The sequence below is a fragment of the Cyanistes caeruleus genome, chromosome 7 (assembly GCF_971803275.1).
Source record: "Cyanistes caeruleus chromosome 7, bCyaCae1.hap1.1, whole genome shotgun sequence".
Taxonomy (NCBI): domain Eukaryota; kingdom Metazoa; phylum Chordata; class Aves; order Passeriformes; family Paridae; genus Cyanistes; species Cyanistes caeruleus.
The window spans coordinates 8524092-8541480 of NC_141707.1; the positions used below are offsets into that span (position 1 = coordinate 8524092).

At 41.5% G+C, this 17389-nt stretch overlaps 1 long non-coding RNA gene across 2 annotated transcripts; it reads right to left on the reverse strand.

Moving 5' to 3' along the window:
• Window positions 1–14703: 14703 nt before the first annotated feature.
• On the reverse strand, window positions 14704–16653 carry LOC147652169 (uncharacterized). 2 transcript variants are annotated; one of them, XR_015288833.1, is made up of 3 exons: window positions 16485–16653; window positions 16204–16374; window positions 14704–14990 (listed from the first exon to the last, which is right to left on the reverse strand). It is a non-coding gene; the product is annotated as an uncharacterized LOC147652169 (long non-coding RNA). The 2 variants fall into 2 exon arrangements; XR_015288834.1 differs by having other exon boundaries at window positions 16204–16405; window positions 16485–16649.
• Between the last annotated feature and the right edge of the window lie 736 nt (window positions 16654–17389).

Genomic DNA, 17389 nt, shown 5'->3' on the forward strand with positions numbered 1-17389 from the left:
TAGTTTTTATTTCTGCTATAAACTAAACTTAGACATAGTAGTGAAATAGCTGATATGCATGTGGTAATTGAACTGCCTGCTTGGTTGGGATAACATCCAATATGATGAAGACCCCTGCTCCTGATGTGCCAACTCTCAGCACCCACCATCTGAAGGTGCTGAGTATGGACCAAAACCCAAACTGGAGGTGATAATAAGAATGGGCTAAAACCACAGCCAAAAAATGCACATGCTCTAAACGGCTGTCCTGAGGAGGGGCCATGCTAAACAGTTCTTGGAACATGTAAACTAATCTGGGAAAAGTTTAAATATGTGTAATTGTTTATGAAAATGCAATAGGGTGATGCAACAGGAAAGGAATATAAAGGGTGTCTCTGAAATGGCAGGTGTGCTCTTGGCTGAATGCCAAGCACCTGGCTGTTAAACTTTGCTTTATTATCTTTGTCTCCTCTTGTCCTTTATTAAACTTCAGATATAAAAATTTCCATTTTTTAATAAACTGGGTTTTTTTTCACTTATATCTACTCATATTCATTTATCCTTATTGGTGGAAAGGGAGGTAAAACTTAAAAAAGGGAGAGGTAACTCATCTTAGAGTGCCCCCTTTAAATTGTTTTAAACCAAGACATTCATTCAGATGGACAGGCAAAGATTGAGCCTTCAGAAGTAAAGCCTACCTTATAACTACCAGGGATAATCATGGTTACTATTGGTTTCTAAACCAATAAGATAAATTAAATAGATAAAATTAGCTAGTTAGCTTCACCAAACTCACTCTTCACACAGCTGGATGCAGTATTAAAAAACACTCTGTAAAATAAGAGCTAAGAAACCTTTTTCTTTCCTTTTTTTCTTTCCCCCTAAAGAAGTTATTTTTAAATGCTGACAAGAGTTATGTTAATTCAATAAAAATAAAATGCCCTTGTCCTGTGCAGTTGCAGAGACTTGGTGACAGATGGCGCTACGTGAATACGAATTTGTTTTTTAAATAGCTACATTAAATATTTAAGATTACATTTCCTTACACAGGAAGTACACCTGAGCAGTGTTAGCATTTTAATTATTTCTTACACATAATAAATAATATATTAAAAATAAATCTCAGGAAAAAAAAACTCTTGAGATGTCACAAGAGAGGAAAGGATATATTCTCTTTGACTCAGCTCTCTGGACAAATCTCCCTTAAAGCTGCGAGTTGCTGCCATCCTTAGCCAACAGCTGAAGGGTGGAAGCAAGAGGAGGTGTTGTAGGTCAGTTAATTTCCAGAACACCACCTGCACAGATTTTTTTCTAATAGTAAAGCAGCTTTAGTAAATATAGTAAATATTTACACAGCACTGGTAAGTGTACCACAGCAGTGGTAAATTTCCATTTGACCCAAGCACTGCTCTGGTCCTGGCTGGGGATGGTCAGCTGGCAAGGCAGCCTCTGGAGGAGATGACACCCTCAAAGCACAGACAGAAGGTGGAGAACCACATAAATAGAATGAAGAACAGAGAGTGGAAAAGGCATTCAAAGCACATCAGTGAGAAGACTGGAAGTGAAGTTGCAGAGACCCACAATAATGTGAAATTTGTAGAGAACAGTAAAAAAAAAAAAAAAAAAAGTCCAGTTTTTTCTTTGAACAAAAATTGTCTTCTTCTCTGCTAATTGGAAGTGATCAAAGCCAGGCTGGATGGGACTTTGGACAACCTAGTCTAGTGGAAATTGCCCCTGCCCATGGCAGGGGCTGTGGAATGAGATTATATCTAAGGTCCCTTCCACCCCAAAGCATTCTGTGATTCTGTGACTAACCTGTGCCAAGAGAAAGTTCCTACTGACTCACTGTAATGTTCTCTGCATCTCTCACTCCTACTCATAACCAGATACTATAAAGAGAAAATGTGATCACATGAATTTACCTTGATTTTTTTCCTGGTAGGGCTAGTAACATCAGTGGTTGCCTGAAACCAGCCTCTGACCTGCTGGATTAGCCTCACATTTGGGACTCCTCTAGAAAGTGCATTGCAGTAATGTCTGGTGAGAATGCCTGCTCAGAAGAAAGGGACAACCAGAGCCGAGAGAAGAACACTAAAATGTAAGTCACAAGATTTTGTATGATGTAAGCTGTGACCAGGAGAGATTTTCTTCATTCTCTGCATGTGTGGACTAAACAGATACAAACTTCTCTCCACTGGTTATTTAGGGAAAGTGTAGCACACAGAGACAGCTTGAAGAGCAGGAAGCTCAGTCTATCAGACTAAAATGCCCCAGAGGAGTCAGGGCAGCAATGCCAGGTGTTCATGGAGCAGCCACCTCTCTTGCTTCCAGTTTTGAAGAAAACCTTCCAATCATTCTCAACTCCTGCACTTCGATTCACATGGCAGAGTATCCTCAAAGCACAAAAGCTGGACTGCTCTGGGACCATACTAAACTGGTGGTCAGTTCCTATCATCCAGGGGAACTCAGGCTGCAGGCACAGAGCAGAGTAAAGCCTGGAGAACAGGCACAGCCAATGCTCAGATCCTCAGCATCTGCTGTCTCTCCTTGCAGAGTGTCCCCCTGAGCACCCCCAGCCACATTGCTGCAGGTGCAGCCCTTGCCCTTGGCACAGACACCACTGACTCCTCCACACAGTGACACAGCCAGTGCCATGGAAGTTCAGGGTCATACTCTGGCTGAAGTCACTGTTTTCCTATCCTTCTTCTCCCTGGTTTCATGCCCACTTCATTCTGGGCTATCAAGAGCTTCCCTCTGGGCTTTTCCTTAGGATCAGCATCGTGCAGTGACAGCTGGTAGAGCCCCACCTGCCAGCTGGACCCTGCAAACTTTCACCCCTCCTCTTCCTCCTCTCCATCAATGTCCAGCCTCCACCCCCAGCTTTCAACAGTGAAGTGAGAGAGCTCCTAGAGAGTTTTTCTTGTAGAACTGAGTGGGGAATCATTTCTATGACATTAATTGTATTATTAAGTATGCAAGGTCTAAACTGCATTTAATAACACACTTGTTCCAGTTAATCTCCCACCATCATCTCAGCCCTCAAAATATTTGAACTGTAGCTGTGAGGTTTATATGGGCTAAACAGTAATTAGAAAGTTTAATAAGTACTCAGGGAAGCTTCCTGAGCTGTTCTGCATTTTCTCATTTAAGTGAAATAAAATCTGTTGTTCTGTCTTCTAAAAGGAGTTTGATATTTCCTAAAACTCAGTAAACTGCTGGGAAGATTAAAGTGGGCTAAAATGCTAACTGTATTGGGGATGAAAAAACACTTTCCAAAGCTCACTATTTATATATATATATATATTTCCTGAAGAGGTTTTGAGAAGTGTTTAAGAGTTTAGAGAAATCTTTTTACAAAAGCCATATTTAAAAACATGGAGGAAAAAAGTACTTTAGGAGATGGATCTTGAAGCTATGCATCCCCAGGGGAATGATGCTCACCTTGGGGTCATGCAGAGTTCTGAGCTGTATCTTCCTCAGATTCAGTACCTGACATCCTTCACAGGACAGGAATTAGACCAAGAGACTCAAATTAAGAAGAAATATACATCCACCCTTCTGAGTCCTGTTGAACTTTACAGAAAACCAACCATGCAAACTTTACCAAACCCCAAGGATAAATATTTTAATGTTTCAATTTAATGCAACCATCTAGCACTAGAACAAACAAGAAAAATACCACTTATACTTACAGACTTCAGTATTTGTTTGCTATAGATAAACTGCAGTGGAGCTGGAACATTCCCAAAACCATCAACAGAAAATCATAACCTTGCAGAGGAAAGCAAGGACATCTCCTGAGTTGTGAGAATAACATCAGGGAAAAGGACCCACAGCACATTACAAAGAGAGAGGAGTCATCTCAGAAGAGGGCAAAACAGCTGTAAAAATCTACTTCTCTGACTTCCATAGTAGGCAGGAACTGAAGGCCTGTTTTCAGTTTATGTTTAACCACATTTAGGAGATCCATAAACAAGGACATTTGGAGCATTAGCACAGTAGTGAAGACAGAGTACTTGGGAGAGAATCAGGTTGGTGTAAGTTCAGGAAATATTCACATTGAAAGCTCCCACAAAGTTGTTAATTGCATTTTGTAACATATTCATACCTATGTCTCTTCCTTTAGACACATCACTTCAAATTGTAGATGTAGATACAGGCAAGCAAGGGAAGGAAATTTGAAACAGTAATATCAGATTTTTAGAGGTAAATATTTCAAGCAAAATTCTAAATAGCCTGTGCTCAGTATGTTTCCTTTTTTCATGTATCTGTATCATGCTTTGAGGGTGAAGTTATTCCAGCAGCTCAATGCAGAATTCATCTGGAAAATGCTGGAGGGAAGTCTTAGACTGGAAGTACTGGTTTTCCTCATCCTCCTTAGCTCCTGTTATTTGTCTGCATAATTTCATCTTAAGTTATCTTAAAAGTATTAATGTGCCCATTATATCTTCTATCTCCATTTAAATAGCGGAAATTCCAAGCAAAAGTCATATTAAAAAAAAAATACAACTTTCTTGCCTGAATAAATAAGGAAAGCTGTAGATCTTCAGCAACTGTTCAGTGTCAAATTCCTCCTGTTACATGTCATTCCTCAGCACTAAGGGAAAAATCCAATAAAGCTCCATTAACTGCTGCTGCCCTTGAGCCATCACAAGGTTGTCTCAGGCTGTATTTTTGGATAAAGCAGGAGGGAAGCGTGCTGCTTTCACAGCTCTCCAGTGCATTGAATGGAATCACATCAAATCATAGTGATGAACCCCATTATCACTCCACTGCTTTAGAACATCAGTCCATTTTTGTGTTTGCTGTACTTTTGGGGGAGAGGGAAGATTAAAGCCTTGCATAAAGTGTCAGAAACTGAAGAACAACTTTTATCCATGTGACTCTCAGCCTGGGAGAAATTATTTCTTTCAATTTCACTTGCCACACAAAGATATTCACAAATGTATTTTAATTCACTCACTGTTTGCTTCAGATGCAGTTAAACTGCAGCATTAAGATGAGCTATAGCTTTTCTCAGGCTTCCCAGAAGATAATAACATATACATCAGATATAAGGAAAACTATTTGCATCACGAGGATGGTCAAACACTGGAGAAGACCACAGAATCTCCATCCTTGAAGATGTATAAACCTCTGGTGGAGAGTTTTATAGTGGAGAGCCTGATTTAAGAAGATTCCTATTAATTACTCTATATGTCCATTCTATTTCTCTATATTTCTGGTCATTTCAGACATTTGTAGAAGTTCCACAAAACCTGTACTGCAATTCTGCATCTGCTAAGACTGCAGCAGCTAATGGAGCTGTTAAAGTTCTGAGAATGAGAAAAGGCCAAAATCCCAGAATCCCAGAATGGTTTTGGTTGGAAAGGACCTGAAAGATCATTCATTCCAACCCCTACTGTGGGTGGGAAGACCTTCTACTAGACTATGCTGCTGAAAGCCACATCCAACCTGGCCTTGAACACATCCATAAGATAGGCTGAACTTCCAAATACAGGTTGTGCAGCATCCTCAGAAAACAACACCTGCACAGTCTGACTCTTTCCTGTATTTTGTGTTTTTAAGAACAATGGAGATGGAGGCACCTTATGTTTAGAGGCATAGGGATGGTGAAGAGAGGGATGGATGGGTATGAGAAACAGACACTTACTTAGGAGGCACTGCTTAGTCCCTCTCATGGGATCCCTTCTCTGTGGTGACCAGTGACAGGACCCAAAGTAATGGCCTAAAGTTGTGCAAGGGGAGGTTGAGGTTATCAGAAAAATGTTCTTGTCCCAGTGGGTGACTGGAACAGGCTGCCCAGAGAAGTGGCCACAGCACCAATCCTGACAGAGCTCAAGGACCATTTGGACAATACTCTCAGGCATATAGTGTGACACTTGGGGGTGGTCCTGTGCAGGGCCAGATGTTGGACTCAGTGATCCTTGTGTCTCCCTTCTAACGTGGCATATTCTATGAAATACATAGAACATTAATCTACAAATTTTAGTTTCTTGCAGGTCCCGCTCCCTTAGAAGCATTTACTAAGTGCTGGTATTTAGTCCTTTACATATTCCTTTACATACAAAGGACTTAACATAGTCCTTTACATATTCCTCCAGGTAAACAAGCCAAAATCACCCCAGATCTCCTCATGACCATACATGGATAGTTCCTGCATTTCTGTTTGGACACCATCACCTTAACACTGCTGCTAAACTAGGTAACAGGATAATTAAGCATGAAAGAGGTCAGAGCTGACATTTTGGGTACCTTCCTGAGCCAACCTAGTAGAGTACATTGGAAAAAAATAAGGTGCTTTGCGAATTTCTGAAGTCATTCTGTTTTGGTACTCAAGAGTGGGGTTTCTGCATTCTTTACAAGTTGCCACTGGGGATGTACCTGCCTTGTTTTTGAAAGAATGTAAGGAATGAAGAATGAGAAGCTTTTAGGGTTTGGAATTTCATAATTCACAGAACTGTTTAAAAGTCCTTAGCTTCCAGTCAACTCCTGCTCTCGTGGTCAAACCAAGAAAGTGAAATTTAAAAAGTTCATCCATTTCTTATACCAACTCAATGACAACAACGACAACAATAAATTAAAAATTAACTTCAAGTTAAAAAGGACTTTTGCTCTGAAACACTGATCCACTCTACTGAACTCGTAATTCCTTTCAGGAAGAATATTTTGTGGTTTGCTCTGTCCCCATCAATAATGTATCAGCAATGTTACAATTCTAGAGCTTGGTAGAAAACACTTCGGTTAGCCAATGAATTTCTTTAAGACTACAAAAATTGCCCTTTTCAATGCTGGCACAAATCCCTTCTGCAGCCTTTTTCCCCATGACAAACAGAAAGGCAGGGAAAAACCCCTGGGAATGGGCTCCTAGCAGGGCCATCAGGATGGGGAGCACTCAGGATGGGTTTTTCTTCTCCTTTCCCTACTTCTTTCAAGGGCTGCATGTGACATGCCAGAGGTCTGCAGGCCTGATGAAATATTTCCATCTGGATGACTCAAGCAAGATGATCTGGCTGTGCTCCCATTGAGTTAGTCAAATAATACACCTCTGACATCTTCTCTGGAGAATGAATCACACGTGTAGGGACAGGCAGCCATTCAGATTTGTAAATGGAAACACAAAGGTAGGCATTCTCCATGAAAAACTGCCTCCCAACTAAGCCCTTAATTTAGTATAATGAATACTAAATAATAATATAAATAATAAATATTTAATATTATTTATTTATATAAAAATAAATAATTATGATAAATATTTAGCATAATAAATACTACATAATAAATACATATCATAATAACAAATACAGTATCATAACCCATTGTCTTATTCTCACATCTAAAGGGCAGATTTTTAAATGAGGTTATTTGGGAATGCACAATTAGGATATTTTTATGCCAAAAAGTAGATGTGTTTTCTTAACAAGTGCTCTCTCATCAATCTGACATGCTATAACCACAAAGACCAGTTTGTCTTCAAAACCACTTTGAGTTAGGCAGAGCCTCCACACAAGTTACATCAAGGTCCAGGTAACCTTTCAAAATGTAACTAAAAGAAGCAAGATAAACAGAATCTCATAAGACCTTGGAAAATGTGATGCACTTCTGCTTTATATGCTAATTTCCCTGCTGAAGATAATACAACACAGAATTAGTAGTTTAAATGCATTCTTAACCAATAGATTACTCAATTTGTTTAAAAGGTGCATTTTTTTTATGTATCCTGTTGACAAATTTTTAGAAGGAGAAATCCATGGATGTTTCTGGAAGCTTTAGCCTTTACAGACATAAGTGTGAACTCAAAAGTGTTTTATTTCACCAAAGATAGTAATTATCATCAGTTTTTGCTTGGCTCCTTACCCACTTTACTTTTTCCAACAACATATTTTATCACAGTCCTGCCACTATATTGATCATATCACTAGGATGTACTATTTCAAAATTAAAAAGAACAGTTATTAACTAAGCTATGATTATAACAAGAGCTCCTGGCATTTATTTAGTTCCTTTGGACGCTGGTCTGAAACTCACCTAAGTAATGTGAGCCTTAAATCATCTTAAACTGCATCCTCTGGAGCACAGTGTTGGTACAATTTGTGCTAGTGCAATGCCAAACATGTTAAAGGATTTAATGACCATCAGGTCCCAAAATAAATCCCCATATTAATTTTCCAGTTTCAATGCTACCTATCCCTGTTGATCCACTTTTACTCTAGTCTTCTCTGGAGGGACAAAAGAATTTGTTATTAAGACAAGCTATGGCCAAAGACCAAATTTTTCCACAGCTATTTCAAATAGTCTTGAATTTTTTGAAGTTCAAGCTTATAATCATCTGACACACTGGGAAACACACCAGGAAGACACAGTCCTCCTTTGATCACTTTGCACTAATTTTTTGTACCAGTTTCACTGCACAGACCTGATCTTTGTCCCTATTTCTGCACCTTACAAAGCATCCAGTTTTCATCAATTCACGTTAAATTAATATCCCTTTTTTGCATCCTGCAGCTTAAAATACTTTGTTCCTCTTACAAGAAGACTTACACAACCAGCAATTTATTAAATGCAAACTCCTACATGAAAACCTCCAGCACAACTCTCTTCCATCAACATATTCCTATCAGAATTTTACATTGTTCCTAAGATTCCCACCCAAAAAACATCTGGAAACAAAGATCCACTGTCATAACAGCTAAAACTCCCCAATGATCCCTGTAAAGTTAAAACTAGGACTGCACTGTGATTTTGTTGGTATGTGTTAATGCAGAGCTGGGTTTGAGAGCTCCTTAGGGTACACTTTACAATTTCATGTGGCATTTTCTGAAAAAACAGTATTTGCACTCAGAGAAGTGCTATGTATTTGCACTATAGAGAAGGGCACATAGAAAACCTTGTTTAAAAAGAGCCAGAAGAAAGTTTCCCTTCAGTGCTCTGAAGCTGAGGGGAATCAGGGAGATCTGTATGCTCCAGGGAATACCTTCTGCTCCGTGCAGAATATCTGCTTGCATTACTAACCTGAAGATCCCTGCCCTAAGCAGAGAAAAAAAAACAACAAAGTTACTATTTTTCAAATCCAAATTCAGCATTTGCAGTAATTCAGTCACAAAATGGATGAAATTAGAGCAAAACCTCCAACTGACCCTGTTAAGGTGGCCTGGCTCTGGTGCTCACACACAGATCCTTTGACAATGAATCCAGCTCTCACCAGAAGTGAGAATCACAGAAGTAAATCATTTGAAAAAAGAAAAATCAAGACATCACACAGCTGTTAGCCAAACCTGCTGCCTTTTTATGAGAAGCAGAGGTAGCACTGGTGAAAGAGCTGGGTGGTGCTAAAACCTCAACCAGTGAATTCTCTAAACTGCAGAGCTTAGAGTTTTGTGCACATTATATAAGAAAGTTCTGAGCAACAAAAGCGGCTGTTTGTTGAGGACCCTCAGGAATTTGTGTCATTTCTGTCTCCAACCCCTAATGTAATATGTGTGAGAGAATTTTTATGGCCTGGGAGTTGATGTAAAGAGTTTGCAGGTCAGGCAACTCAACTCTTGCTGCTCATCATGGTACAATGCCAGGCAGGGAAACACCCTCAGTGAGGTCACCAGGCCTTACCCCCTTCTCCAGGACTGGTGCAGGCAGTGGCCCACAAGACTGGAGGTCCAGAATGTAAATCCAGAGCAGGAGTTTTCCATACCCCTCTGTTTTATAGGCTCACAAGGCAGGGAAATGCAGAGCACCAGCCATCAAAAGCCACAGGCAGAACATTGCTTTTAAAATACCTTATTTGTAATTGTTAAGACAGCCTGAAAATATGGAAAAGTAGTATTTCAATGGCTCTGTTACCATTGCAGAAGCATGGAAAATACTTCTCACACTGAATAATCCTCACCATTCACAACAATTTGCTGTTTAATTAAGAATTTGAATATTACAGTCTAACCCCTTCCTTTGTGGCAGAGCTGACTGTGACTGCCTTCTGTGACTACATCAGTGTGCAGGAGAACCTCCCACCTTGTTAAAGCTCTGGCTTGTGTGGATGGAGGAGAAAAACATCACTGCCTGCACTGAAGGTACAAAGCCCTGTGTGTGGCATGAATAAATAGAACTCCTCAGACCAAATGACTGAATTACCTGTATTTTATGGCAGGTGTTAGGAGCCACAGGTTAACAGCACAATGTTGGCACAAGCTAGCATGCCCCATTAAATCCAATCTATAATGAAAATGTAACATTAATATTTTAACAAACTGCTGTCTTGCTACTTTTAATACATTCAAGCTGAAAAAGCAAACTTTTTTCCTTAAAAAAAAAAAAAAAAGTTTTAATTAGTAGTACTGAACATAGAGGTTTCTAAATTGACGCCTGGGAAGCCACTGTCTGAAATACTTATTTCAGGCCATCTGAGTGAACATCAGTTAAGTTTGTCAACCAGAAAGTAACATTCACCCAGAAAAGGTATCAGATTTACTGGTATTCCAATAGAATGCTTTCTCATTACCCAATTACCCCTCAGAGGAAGGGGTGAGGTTGTAATACTTTGACCATACTTTAAATTCTGCCTTGCTTTGTACTGCCTTCCTCCTGCCTGACTTACACTGCCTTGATTACCTTGCCTTGCCTCTGCCCTGCCCTTCCTCAGCCTCACCTTGGCCCTTCCTGTGGCCTCTGCCCTCTTTTCAGCCTCCACTACTTCCTGACCTTTACTTCCCTCCAACCTCCCACCACTTTTAAGGCTTCACATTTATGGCCACATCTTGTTTTCCAGCTTCCCATCCTTCTTAAAACTTTCACATCTTTTTTGCCTCTCCCATTCCCCTTTCCATTTCCTCCCCTCCACACTTCCAACCCTTTCACTCTCCTGCTCTAATTTAGCCTCCCATCACTTTTAGGGCTCCATTATTTTTCTGGCTACTTCTTGCTTTCCAGCCTCCCACCATCTCTTTGGACTCTCACACCATTTTAGCCTCCACTCCTTTTTAGCCTCCACTTTTTCCTGGTTTCCACTTGTGCTCCAGCCACCCACAACTTTTCCACATCTGACAGAATTTGACCTCCACTGTTTTCTGGCCTAACCTTTTCCTCAGACCTCTCACCCTCTTTGGCTTTCCACCACATATCAGCTTCCACTTTTTTGTCTCCTAAAGTTTCACTCCAACTTAGCATCCCTTTCCAGACTTCTACCCCTTTTCACCCTCCCACTCCAATTTAACCTCCCACCACTTCACAGACTCCACTTTTTTCTGGCCTCTACCCTTTATTCAGCCTTCCTCCCCATTCCAGCCTTTATATTTTTCTGGCCTTGATCTCCAGTTTCCCTCTTCTTGGCCTCCCACCTCTTTTTGCCCCTCTCTTTCTCCCTCTCCCCACACTCTCCCTTGGTGTTTCACCTTTCAAATTTTTGGTCTATACTTTGGGTATTTTTTGCTTCCCACATAATTGTGCCCTCCTGTCCTTTCAGCTTCTGCATTTCTTCTTCTCTCCCACCTTTTCTTGGCCCTCTACCCTTTTCCAGGCTCTGTTTTTTGTTGACTCATTTTTTCTTCTCACAGACCTTTTTTTAATTGTGTTTTATTCTTTTGCATACTCTTTTTTTTCTGTCCAGTTTTCTTTGTTACTTCACTTTCTTTCTGGCCTCCCTCTCATTTTTAGCCTCTACTTTTTTTTTTTTTTAGCCTTCCTTGTTTCCTCCATTTCCACTTTTTTCCCCCCCTACCTTCTACACTGAGACTTCTGTTCTTTTTCAGTCTCCCATTCTCCTTTATCCCTCTATCCCTTTAGGGCCTCACTTTTATATTAAGACTACATTCTATTTAATGGTTTCTCCTTAGTCCTCCACAAAAAAGATTTCATTAGTGTCCCACAGTACTTTAGCCTCTCCCCAAGTTTCATCCTCCACTTTTTGCCCTCCAGTCTTCCACATTTCTTTGGCTTCCTATCCCTTTTCAGCCTGCACTCTTTTCAAGCCTCTACTTCCCCTCCTGACTCCCACTGCTTTTCAGCCTCTCACCAGAAAAAATGTGCTAAGATCATGGACTGAAATGCAGCTGGAAAACACTTCTTTTTTATTATTTTTTTTTTTTTTCTTCTGCTTTTCCTCAAGTAGTGTGTTAAGAACATCCTGTGCCATGTTTTGTGCTCCAGAAGAAACCGTCCGCACTGGGCAATGGGTTACCCAGTATTTAATACTTAGGTGTCAGCCAAAGGGTTCCTCAAACCAAGGGATTTAAGGCTGCCCAATACTTCTAATAAGACTCAGCTTTCCACTTCCAATCCGTAATTCTGCACCAAAACATTTAGGAAATGCACAGCCTGAAGTATTAAATATCAGCTGTTTGGGGGCTGGAGTTGTTTTGTTCGGCTCTGATTTCAGACACAGTCAATTCCAGGGGCAAAGCTAGGGAGGAATACTTCATCCACCCACACAGGCAAGGAAAAGCCAGACCTTTGTCTCAGCAGCTCCAGCACTTTAATTTCTTGGCACTCTGGGATGGTGTGAGAAATTTTACATTATATCATGAGGGCTGCAACAGGGTCAACAATGTACCAAGAACACTCAGGCATTTCAGTTTAAGTTCTCTACAGATAGGCTGAATTTCCTGGTAACTGATCTCCACAGACCCCCTTGAGAGGGGATGTGAGGCAATGGGAGGAAGCAAATGTCTCTAGTAGTCATCAGTGGTGGCAGGAGGCTTGGCTGTGGCTGCGGGGATGGGGAACAATGAGCGGAAGAAAGGGAGATAAGCAGCCAGGAAACACGCAGGGCACAGTGGAGCAGAAAGCCACAAGAAAGCAGAGAGGGAGAGATGCAAGGCAAAAAGCAAACCAGCATCCAGATTTGAACAGGAGGGATACCTGTATCAGAAAGAAAGTCCTCAGGTGGCATGTCAGAGTGAGAGTGCAAATGGTAAAGGTTCCATAAGGCCAGGGGCAGCAGGAAAATCACACTGGCAAGAGAGACTATGAGCCTCTTCATGAAGTCCCTGGGGCAGTGGAAGCTGGTGCATGGGATGGAAGAACCTGGTTATCCTGTCACTCAAACAATCTCCCAGAGGGAAATGCTTGAAAAAGCTGGAATTATGCAGGTAAAACCTGGTGGCCAATGCCCACTTTCAGATAGTCAGTCTGGGACCAAAAATAAAAGTTGTGCAGGTTTTCCTGCCTCGGCAAAGCAAAGAGAGGGCCAGAAGGAGCCACAACACCTGGGACAGAAACAGGTCCATATGGAGGACAAAGACAATCAATTTTCCAAATGGATCATATGAAATAAAGTGATCAAAACCTTCTGACCTATTTCAAATCCCAGATAACTGCACAGGAAAGTCAGATTGCCAGTGTTCAGCACTCAAAATTCAGCAGGTCCTAATATTAGATCTGCTGATGACACATGCATTTAGTTCCCCTATTCACCTGTGACAGTCTGATGCTGTCTTTAGTCATACAGTGACATATCTGTGCTTTTCACAATGCACTGCTTGGCAAAGGGGCACCAGAGCAGTCACAAGTGATCTCTTTCTTGTACTCTTGTCCTGAGACTCCTTTTCCATCCCTCCCCCATCTCCCTTCATTATCATTTGTTAAACCTCCCAAGCCCTCAGGAAGGTGAGGGGCAGTTGGCTGGCCCAGAACACCCTACTGGCCACAGGAGGGTTACTCCAGAGCCAGCAATCTCTCCAGCATGACAAGTCTTATCTGGGCTCCATCTAGGCATTTAAGCTGCTCTGTGAAGGAAGTGGTGACCTGTTTTGCCATCCCCAGCCTGGATTGAAGCAGTGGGCTCAGTCAGAGCTGATGTGGAGTCCTTCCCATGGGTTTCACAGCATAACCTAGGCTCGTTTGTAAAAAATTACTGAGGGAGTAGCTCAGCCTCAGGATCAGGATTTCCTATGTCCTCATCTGCCCTACTTCGTAACCAAAGAGAAGCTGCCCCCCAAACCAGCTGCTGCTTCTGAGGTGGCTTCAGCTAATTCCGCATCTGCACATATTTCTCCTGAAAAACTGAGGTGTAGCAAATGTCCAAGAAGCCCTGTGTGAGGCAGCTCCAGGTTTGGAGCACAGGCAGATGCTTTCCAGAGGCTGAGAAATGTGGGAAGAACCAGGCATTAAATAACCCAGTGCTCAGGATAGGGGACTGCAATCCCCAGTGTGGCAAGTCAGAGGGGCAGCCAAACACATCTCACCCAACGACCCTACAGGAAAAAAAGCTATGTTTTTTCCTTTCTTTCCACAAAGCAGACAGAACAAGAACATTTTGGCAAAGAGGGACAAGCCCAAGCACTTTTGCAGCTGACCTCTGTGTTGGAGTGGCGCTGTCAGTGACACTGAACCAGTTTTCTGGCTATGCTGTGTTTTGGTGTCACCCTCCCTGACAGCAACCATTCAGGAATGCATCTTATCCATAAAGCTTTTACCCTAAGGAAAGGGCAACTGCACAGCTCATGTGCAGCAAGACATCAATCATCACCTGAGCCCTGCATCTTCCCAAGCTCCAACAGCACTGCCCAAGGTGAATAGTAATCAAATATCCTGTACCAGAGGCAATGCAAATACCCCTCCATGCATGACAGAATGTCTTACTAGGATTTCTCCTGCAGGACAGGGAGCTGTTGGACTGTCTGACAGACAGGACTTTTTAGTTTTTAAATTATGTTGCTGTGCCAGGGAATGAGGAAGCAAGCCTAGGGTGTCACTGATGCCTTGAGAAGGCTGACCTAGAAGAGAGGCCAGACAGAGTTAAGAATGAAGTAGGTATTTATTGAAAGGCCTTAAAGGATACACCTTGGGCAGTACAAGAGCCTGGCCAGGGCTACACCCAAGATTGACCTAAAAATGGTCACAAAATGGATGACTGGTCACGAGGTCTCACATTTTTATAAGTTCTGGTCCATCTGCATATCAGGGTTAATTGTCCAATTACAGCTTCATGTTAGGAAGTCCCATCCTTTGTATTTTCTCTCTTCAGTCCATCATTGTTTATGCTTTTGGGTCTGAAACTTGTGATGATTGTCCTTGGTATCAAGCTAGAAAAGGAATTTAGGAATTGTAAAAGGCTCTACCTACTCTGTGAAGAGAGCTCACTAACACTTATTATGAAGCTCAAAACTACACACCTAGGCAACACAGAATATGAAAAATATGAAAGCTAAAACTTAAGGCATCATCACTCAGGGTAGATGTATTTCATCCCATCTTTGATACTATGCTGAACTGATGCTTCTCTCAGACTCTATATGCTAGACTATTACAAAAAAAAAGAATACTCTGATTCCAGTTTAGCCCTGCAACCCTGGCTGACAGAGCTGTGTTCTTCTCACTGGCTCTTTTCTCTGTGCTCTTCATTCAACTGTGCTCTTCTCAAAATGTTCAAGTTGTTTTCACCCAACAGACTTTGATAATTATTGGCTTCAGTGGAAGGAATTACACTCCAAAATAGTAATTCCCAGGCTGAAATCAAGCTCTGTTATTTTCATGCCACTGCTAACATGTCTGGAGCAGATTTATTAAAGCCATGGGTGAACCCCTGCCAGAAATTAAGGACATTGCTTGTGAATAAGCAACTTTGGTGTTTATTCCTCCTCCCTCCTCATCTGTTGAGCTGCACCAACTTGTCAGGCTAATTATTCACAAAGATTTTAAGCTGCATATTTTCTTTCAGCTCTAATCTGACCCAGATATGGAAAAGGCAAGGTTTTAATGAACCCTTCTGTACATCCCATGATACTGGGTCACATGTGCATGTGTAGGTATGTGCATCATGTGCATCACCCAGTAAAATAACCACACTGTACAACATTTAACAAGCTGGCTATCACATGCTGCTCAGTTTGCCCTCGTTTTATAGGATTTTAGTACTGCTTCCAAACAAACAAGTTCTGCAATGAAGCAAGGAAATACCCTGAATGACTACAGAGCGCTTTTTTCATAGCTACAATTTTTTTTACAAAAGTAATGGACTGGCCATGACCTTCAAATAGTTTCACTGCAGCTAAAAAGGCAAGATTAAAAGCTATACACTGTCTCTAAACTGTTCAGTAAGATCTTGGGAAAGAAAGTGAAATCAACCTTCCTTCCAGCATATGGAAAGTCATTTAAAAGGGACACACCACCAGAGCCCGCACTAGAAGCTTGGGTGCAGCCAGTGCTCTGAAGCAATTCAAGGTATTTTTTTCCTGCAAGTGACAGAGCTAGGCTCCAGGGAGGGCAGAGCCCTGCAAGAACTGCAGAATCACTTACCAGCATTGCACTGAGAAGCACAGGCTATGACAGAAACAGCTGCTTCTTGTCCCTGGTGGCACCTGAGGTCAGGTGCTGCTCTCTATGCAGTGACAGAGATAGCTTTGCTCCCAGACTGTACATTTTCCTCTTCTTCATCCTCACACAGCAATATTTTTATTTTGGCTTTAGCTATGGGGATTGAAAGATGAAGTAGGAGTATCTTATTTTAAGAGAGGAATGTAGATGTTGGATGGGAAGCAGGACTTTTACCAAAAAAAATTAACTGAATAAAACACTACCTGTTTTAGCATACACTGACCCAGTTTGAGTGCAGGACTTGGGAATATAAAGCAAAGCTCCACCCAGCTTGGGGAAGATTACAAAAGCACCACATTTTCACACCATAGCCTCTACTTCTAAATTGCATGGGATGTTCAGGTGAAAGGAATGAGAGGGATGTGTCTTTCCAAACAAGCTGTGAGCCTGCTGGTAGATAAAGCCAGATCCTGATAGGTGAAAGAAGCAATGGGAGGGACCATAAATTCCAGAGGAATTCCACTAATTCCTCTAATTGACACAGACTGTCACCCAAGGCTATGCTAAATTCCTGGACTTAAAAAGAACAGAGATACAAAGAAAAGATGGATCTGTATTAGGGGCTTTGGGAAGTCTGTGCCTCTCAAGTACCTCAGCCGATGGGGAAAGAGAGAGGAAAATGTGGCCAGGAAATTGGGATAAAAAGAAGGCTGCATCCTCCAGCAATTCCAGAGACCCCATGGGAAATGTCCCATGGCCTCTCCCTTTGTTCAAATAAAGTTACAGCAATCCTCTGTCTCCTTTTTGGATATAAACCTCTGACATCATGGATTAATTCTCCTGACAGGGAATCTCAAACAGGGACCTAATTAGGCAAGATGTAAAATAAGAAACCTTGATTTCTTCCAAAGGCTTTGAGAGTGAGGACTGGAGGACAGTACTAAACATGATAACTCAGAAGTTTGGTTTTCTTGGCTTTTTGTGCAGCAGATTTTCCTTCTCACATTAACTGATACTCACCGAGTACTTAAACAAAGAAAGAAAAAAATAATCCAAAGCCCAATAATTAAATAGGATTGACAATAGGATTTGCTGATTCAGTGGTGATGCTCACCTTGCTATACTGAGTGTGACAGGCACAGGCAGAGCTGTTGGTGCTGGTAGCACA